This window comes from Phoxinus phoxinus (genome assembly GCF_949152265.1).
Source record: "Phoxinus phoxinus genome assembly, chromosome: 4".
NCBI lineage: Eukaryota > Metazoa > Chordata > Actinopteri > Cypriniformes > Leuciscidae > Phoxinus > Phoxinus phoxinus.
Window position 1 is genome coordinate 32,313,353 of NC_136879.1, and position 8,848 is coordinate 32,322,200.

The following is an 8,848-nucleotide window of genomic DNA, read 5'->3' on the forward strand; positions in this document are numbered from 1 at the left end:
ATACTGCTGACAATAGGCATAGTCAGCCATCTTGCTGGGTACAAAAATTCTCTGATGACACTGCTTTAGTGGGTCTACTTAACCAGGGTGATGACCTTGTTTACAGAAGGGAGGTTCAGTCTTTTTACAGCTGGTGTGAGTCAAATTTTTTTAAACTGAACATAGGGAAGACTAAAGAACTTGTGATTGATTTCAGAAAGAAAAAAGAGAATGTCCTTCCAGTCACAATGGTCAGTCAATCGAAATTGTGCAGTCATATAAATTTTAAGGTGTCCATCGGGATGAAAAATTAAACTGGAAAGAGAACACTAATGTCTTAATGAAGAAGGCTCAGTCGAGACTGTTCTTTTTGAGAAAACTAAGATCATTTAACATCAGCACAAAGCTTTTAAATGTTTTTTATCAAGGGATTTTAGCTAGTGTTCTTTTTTATGCTGTACTTTGCTGGGGGGGGGGGGGCAGTATATCTGTTGAAGACAAAAATAGGATAAATAAGCTGATCAAGAGAGCTGGTTCAGTTATTGGTCTTAACCCAGATGTATTGGAGGTTACTGTGGAGAAGAGGATTAGTTCGAAATTAAAAATTGTCCTGCTTTTTGAAGGCCATCCACTACACAACTTGTTTAAAGGACTCAGAAGCTCTTTTAGCGATCGATTGGTAATGCCTCGGTGCTCTAGTGAGCGCATGAGAAGGTCTTTTGTTCCCGCAGCGGTCAGATACTTCAACCAACACTGTTAATTGTTATTATAATTATTCTAGACTTTTATAATGTTTGTTTGTGAAGCTGTGAAATTGAATCTTTCTTCAAATTGTGTCTCATAATCAGGGTCTATCAGTCTCCTAATGCAGAATTATTTATTTATTTATTTGTCCGTTAGTTGTGTACTATGTTTGATGGCTATACTGTTGGTGGCAAAGCAGTTTCCCTATCGGGATTAATAAAGTTGTTCAATTCAAAATAGATAAAATACTTTTTATCAGGCATGCATCACCCTTTATTCCATTGACTTAACCCTTGTCCCTCAAGCTTCACAACCTTAAACTATTAAAATACACCATTTTACTGTGAGGGTGTGAAAATGATCTTAGGACATTTTCTCTTCATCCACATGTTCAATGTGGGTTTCACTTTATTTGGATGGTCCCTTTAACACATTTTGTTGTCTATAAGTAACATTGCCCCTTCATGTCTACTAACTATCTGTGTTAGAGCATTAGTAGACTGGTAGGGTTAGGGTTAGAATAAGTTGGCATGTATTAAGCAGACAGTCTACTAATACTCTAATGAGAGTTAGTTGACATGTAGTTGCACAGTTACTTATAGTTAACAGAATGTTCAAACGGGAACATCAAAATAAAGTATATATATTATATTCTATAATATAATATTCATCAATATTCAAGTTGCATCCCACGCAGAAAGAATCCAATGTTTAGTATAATGTGTAGATTAACATTTTTGTTAACACAGAATATGTATCATGCAGATGTTACAAAAATATAATTACTTTGATTGGTTGACAGTTACATGTGTGACAACATGACAACCACTGCAGAAAAATCTGCATGTATCATGTGGAAGAACATAGAACCATTAGAAAAATGCAAGAAATATGAGCCGGCTACATACATTCAATTTTGATGTCTTTCCAACCAAACAGACATTATCAAGAGTCTTAAACCCAAGTTTTTGATTGTCATACATGGACAAAGACTCATGGCATTTAGTATTATAGTTCATTTAGTATGTTCCGGAGCACAAAAGGGTGTGGGTTCTCACATGTGTATTTGGGAAAATCTGGGATGGGTGAGAAAAGCCTTTGTTTCAATGACACCACCTCCAACGCGGTGATTCAATAACGGACTGGATAATTGGTAAGGTGTATTTCCTCCCACTTCCCGCTAAACAGGTTGTAGTTTTTTTTCCCTTTTCTTTATGTTTGGAGATTAATTCGTAATTTGGAGACTTACAGTGTTTTTTTGTTGATGACCATGCCAAACGACAGTGTTTGTTCTATTAGTCACAAATTGTTCAGTACCAAAATGAAAACAAGTGGGAATATATTCAGCTAAACTCCCAATTTCTGAAAGGTGACGCACATGGGTCATTTCACAACAAGGAGCAGTTTTCCAAGCAAGAACCACCCACTGGTTAAATATAACACGTTTTGTTGAGGCAAAATCAATATTGTCAACTTTGTTGAGAATGGAAATACCTTTCTGGATACAGCCGCAATCAATTACTGTAACTATATGTTGACCCTTCCACCTTAAAGGGATAGTTCACTTTAAAATGAAAATTATGTCATCATATACTACTCACCCTCAAGTTGTTTCAAGCCTGTATGCATTTATTTCTCCTGCTGAACACAAAGGAAGATATTTTGAAGAATGTCGGTAACCAAACAGTTAACTGTTCCCATTGACTGCCATAGTATTTTTTTTCCCTACTAGGGCAGTCAATGGTAACAGTTAACTGTTTGGTTACCGACATTCTTCAAAATATCTTCCTTTGTGTTCAGCAGAAGAAATAATTTCATACAGGTTTGAAACAACTTGAGGGAGAGTATATGATGACATAATTTTCATTTTAAAGTGAACTATCCCTTTAACCGATCCTTAAACCTATCCATACCAGCAAACCTGTCCCTAACTTTACCCATATCCCACATCAGAAGCAGTAAAAGTGTTCTGCACACATCTAACATTTTTATTTTATGTATAGTTAAAGACACCTCTAAAGTGTGACCATTTGAAGTATGTCATGTTTTGTTTTCATGTTTCTTTTTTAAGTGATCGTTTTTATTGTTTATTTTTATTGTATGTTTATTCACTCCTGTGATACAGAACAGACATTAATAATTTTACAAGACCACATGCATATCTGACTACTACAGTATGTTCTCTTCAGATCTTTCACGACTCTTAATCCTACAACCGTGAGATTTAACCTCTTAACCTCGACCAGACAAATATTAATGAGGATTTACATTATTATCGAGTGCTTGACTATTTTGAATTATCTAAGCAGATCTGTTCATAGTAAACCAAGTGCAAATTTTTAATAAGGACTAATAATATACAGTCGAAATGTACAGTCATGTTGTATAAATCATAATTCAAAGGTGCAGGTTTAGGTCATTTAACTATAGAAAATTTGGTGATTTTGGTATTTTCCTACATTGTTAAATTTTAAATTTGTTTTGTAACAATTGCATCACCAAGAAGGAGCTGTGCCATGGTTCCCTTATTAAGGATATGTACTGAACTGTCAAATTCTCTGTGTGTGTGGTGTGTGTGTGTGGTCCTGGTAAACCCTGTGTTATGGGGTCACAGATGTTATCCCCACAAAGATGGCAATGTACAAAATAAATTTTTTGGGATTCCATCCAAAAAAAAAAAAAAAAATCCATCACATATGGTGGCACAATCACGAAGAATAGAACAAAAGAATCATTTAATAATATTAGAGCCAATATGGAAAACACTGGATAATCACAAGGAATCAAAATAGCACAACCACACTAAACATCAACGACAACATTGAACTGAGGAAATGGAGGGCCTAAATACAGGGAGTAATGAGGTAACTAAATGAACAAAATATTAACATAATCAGTAACTAAGGGAAGAAACTTGTACACAGCAAACTAGGTCAACTTACAATGACAGAGAACACAGGCAAACGAAACAGGGAAAACAGAACCAGAACAAAATTTAACTAAACAGAACAGAACATACAGTACCAGACCATACAGGACGATGGCCCAAGGTGGAGTCGTGGGAGGGAGGAGCCATGGTGGCTGATGACATCAGGGAATGACTGACTGAGACCTGGGTGTTGTTGTTGACTCAGAGTTAAAATTTGACAAGCAAATAAACTCGGTTGTCAGAGGCAGTTTCTTTCAGCTTAGGGGCTTACGGAAATTGAAATCTATCCTATCGTTTGGTGATCTAGAGACCGTAATTCACGCCTTCATTTCAACAAGGCTGGATTATTGTAACGCCTTGTATGCGGGTATCAACCAGTTTTCACTGTCGCGTCTGCAACTAGTACAGAACGCTGCAGCCTGCTTCTTAACGGGGAAGAGAAAGTTTGAGCATATCACCCCTATTTTGAGGCATTTACATTGGCTACCGGTCAGATTCAGAATATATTGAGTACAAGGTTTTGACTTTTGTATTTAAAGCCTTGCACAGTCTTGGTCCAGTCTATATCTCAGACCTCATTTGTCCGTACATTCCTCAAAGATCTCTTAGATCATCATCGGAGAGCTTATTAACTATTCCGCACTCTCGGTTGAAATCCAAAGGTAACAGAGCGTTCTCCGTTTTTGGTCCTAGACTGTGGAATTCGTTACCTAAATCAGTCAGGTTGTCTTCTTCTTTATATGCATTTAAGTCAGCACTAAAAACTCATCTTTTTTCTCAGGCCTATCCTTAACTGTGGATGTAGAATTTGTAAGCTAAATTTTTACTATGTAATTTGTATGATGTTTGTTTTTACTTGTGTTTATTGTGTTTCTGTGAAGCACCTTGGTCAGCAGAAATGCTGTTTTTAAGGTGCTATATAAATAAAAGTGACCTTGACCTTGACCTTGACTGACTGGGACAAAACCAATGGACAGCAACAGTTCCTATATGAGAGATTTATAGATTACCATGACAGAATATCATAATTGAAGATAGTTAACTCCACATAAGCAACATAAATTCATCAACTAACCTTTCAGAGAAGTCCTGTTGCATTCTACATGTTGTCACTTCTTCTTGAGTCTCTCCATCTTTGCCTGACTCCGTTTTAACATTAAAGGCAAAACAGTTTCTGTCATTTTAGTGTGTCTGCGTGAAGTAATCGCAGCTGCTACACACAGGAGCTCTTGAAACCCCGCCCTCTGCAGCAGCTCATTTGCATTTAAAGGGCCAGGCACAAAACGATGCGTTTTTGCAAACCCTCAAAAAGTGACAACTTTAACATGTTTTATAAAACATATCTGTGGGGTATTTTGTACTAAAACTTCACACACACACAAACTGGGGACATCAGAGATTTATTTTACATCTTGTGAAAATGGCATTTTACCACCCCAACCTTAACAATGATAATTAGGGGATAGAACAGCTTCCGGCGGGGCGCTCCTTTGTTTGAGGGACTCACGGTTAAAAGGCTATGTTTGTGTTTTTTATTGTTTTTGTTTTTTATCGTCTGTCGCTTCTGTTTGGAAATGGAGTTCAATGCACAAGCTGTGCAAATTATTATGATGTGTGTGGATTTGAAACATTGGACACTGTTTTTGTGGATCATTTTATGCGCTCAACCTGTTTGGGCATGCTGGAATTTACCGGCAAATTCATATACCACTAACTATGACGCAAAGAATTATGCTTGGGCTGGTCTTTTGTAATCAAGCAGACATTTAAAATCATTGGGACCTCGCAGATTCAACCTTCAAAAATGTATATCTGTGCAGTCAAGAGGAAAGCAGTTTCTATTACCAAATTGTTATTGTAAATGAAATGGTTACAGATAATAGCTTCGATGTACTTTGCCTTACTGAAACCTGGCTTAAACCAAATGATTATTTCGGTCTTAAAGGGCACCTATTATGGAAATTTGAAATTTACCTTTCATGTAGTGTGTAACATAGATCTAAGTGAACAAAAACATCCTGCAAAGTTTGAAATATGAAAGTGCACCGTATATAAAGTTATTGTCTTTCAAAACTAAGAGTCGACTCTGAGTCATTTTCATGAATCGTTAGAAGACCGAAGCTTTTTCTTTGACTAGATGACGTCAACTTGTCAAGTTATTTGAATACGATACGCCCACTTATTGCGCTCCAGGGAAAACTTGAAAACATCATGACGACGAGACGTTGTGTTCTGAAGTGCGACTCAAAAGCCAACTTTTTTCATCTGCCCAAGGAGGAGCATTTGAAGACTAAGTGGTTACAATTCATATATACAACTTTACCACAGAAGTATAGTCCGAGCCTTGTGCTTTGTTCACGCCATTTTGAAGACGATTGCTTTTTAAATGCAATCAAACTTGGATTCGCGAGCTGGCTGATATTGAAGGAAGGTTCAATTCCAAGTGTATTTGCATCAGCTTCCTCCTCCATATCACAACCTGTAAGTGTTATTAATAATTGTTGCTTTTATGTTTTATGTAGCATGCTTAATAATTATTTTGTTTGTTGTGTAAGCACCGTTTAGCTTCTAGGTCTTCAATGACAATTGTATGAGATATGTGAAGTGTTTGTCGTTGTTTTCGGAGTTGTCTTAAAGAATAGAGTAATACCTCGTAGTAACGTAACTGTAGGTGCCAGGTTTGGGTTGATGTCTTTTATTTTGAAATTTGTTTCAGTTTACGTCACTTGTTACAGGTGCATATATTACCTGTTAGTTTGTCTGTGGTTTGCATGTAGGAAGGGGGTGAGTAGCTGGGACGCTCACTTTCTGTTGACCGTTTTCGTTTTCATTTCATTTAGTTTTATTTTATTTCATTTGTCTTGCTTACTTTACCGTCATCATTCATCATCTGTTCGCTTCAATGTTACAATAAATCACCTGGACTGCAATGGAAACGCGTCATCTTTTACTCCCTCTACTCAGCCTCTTAGCGGTTACTGGCTGCCGCTATAGTAACTGCATTTTTTTTTTTTTTTTTGTAAAAACGTTATGTTTATGCATCGGGCTAATGCAAACAAAGACTGATTGTGCTTTTACAATATGAACTCTGGGCTATGCTCGCTAACATAACATTAAATTCTTTATCTTATTTTTAGTTTTTTACTACAAACTACAAAGCAGTGGACTATAATCATTATAACACAATTTAATTGATAAAAGCATCATTGTATTCTGTGTTAAACAATAAGTATTATCTCTGTAAACACTGCTGGGTCATCTGACCAATCAACGCAGATTAGCGTCGCGCAAAGGAGGGGTTTGGAAAAATGAGTCATTGAATGAATCATTTGGGAGTCGGTGAGCAAATCAGGTAAAAATAAATGCATATTATAGAGTTTGCAGATTTTCTCTCAGATCTATTAGTCAATGTCGATAAGGAAATAATTGTTGGAGATTTCAACATACACGTAGATAACACAAATGATGCGTTAGGGGCTGCGTTTACAGATTTACAAAACTCCTTTGGGGTCAAGCAAAATGTTAGTGGTCCTACTCATCGTCTTAATCATACACTCGATTTAATTATATCATATGGAACCGATCCAACCGATATAGATATTATACCGCAAAGTGATGATGTCACTGATCATTACATGGTAATTTGCACTACGTACGGCTGAAATGTGTCATGTTGCACCGCGTTATCGACCAGGCAGAACAATCCTTCCAACCACTGTAGATAGATTCTTGAATAGCTTACCTGATCTATCTCAGCTCCTTAGTGAACCGAAACTAACAGATGAACTAGAGGAAAATACTAGCAGTATGAGCACCATTTTCTCTAGTACATTAGAAATTGTTGCACCAATTAGATTAAAAAAGGTTAGAGAGAAAACTAAAGCACCATGGTACAACAGTGCTACGCATGTTATCAAGAGAGAAACTCGTAACTTAGAGCGCAAATGGAAACAAACTAATTTAGAGGTCTTTAGAATCGCGTGGAAAGACAGTATGTCACGACTCACGTTATAAAAAGGCTCTAAAAGCAGCCAGGGCTGAGCATCTCCGCAAACTAACAATAACCAAAATAATCCAAGGTTTTTATTTAACACCGTGGCTAGACTAACAAATAAACAAACATCACCTGACCAAATTATTCTGTTACATTTTTGTAGTAATGATTTCATGAATTTCTTCACTGAGAAAAAAGAAAGCATCAGAAACACAATTGTAAATGTGTCAGGGTTCTGTCACTTCTGTCTGGTCTATTTCTTGGTTTTGTGACAGAGCCCTGACACTCCTATGTTGTCTTGTCTGTGTGCCTTGTTTCATGTGCTTTCATGTCTTGTCCTGTACTGTGTAGCACGCAGCTTGTGTTTTACACTAGCTGTGTGCTTTCATGTTGTCTCGTTTTGTGTGAGCACATGGCTTGTGATTTGTTTTACTGGCCAAAACTATAGTTTTACTCGATCTTAGTGCTGCGTTCGACACTATAGATCATAAAATACTCTTAGATCGACCGTTACCATTTTGTCCATTAAAATGGGGGAAAATCAAAGATAACGTCAGTAAATTATGGAGTGCCGCAAGGATCTGTGTTAGGCCCTCTGCTATTCTCAATTTATATGCTGCCACTTGGTAATATTATAAGAAAATATGGAATAAGTTTGCACTGTTATACTGATGACACTCAATTATATATTTCATCACGACCAGATGATAACACTAAATTATCTAAAGTGACAGAGTGTGTTAAAGATATAAAATATTGGATGACGTGTAATTTTCTTCCATTAAATTCAGATAAAACGGAGGTATTACTGATTGGTCCAAAAAACTGCCCACAAAACCTCTTACAATACAACCTTAATCTAGTAGGATGTCCTGCTACTTTATCCTCTACAGTAAAAGACCTGGGTGTTATACTAGACCGCAACTTGTCTTTTGAAAATCATATTTCAAATGTCACAAGAACAGCCTTTTTCCACCTTAGAAACATTGCTAAGCTACGTAACATGCTATCAGTTTCTGATGCAGAAAAGCTAGTTCATGCATTCATGACCTCGAGACTAGATTACTGTAATGCTTTATTAGCTGGTTGTCCTGCATCCTCAGTAAACAAGCTACAGTTAGTCCAAAATGCAGCTGCTAGAGTTCTTACTAGATCAAGAAAATATGATCATATAACACCAATTTTATCATCTCTACACTGGT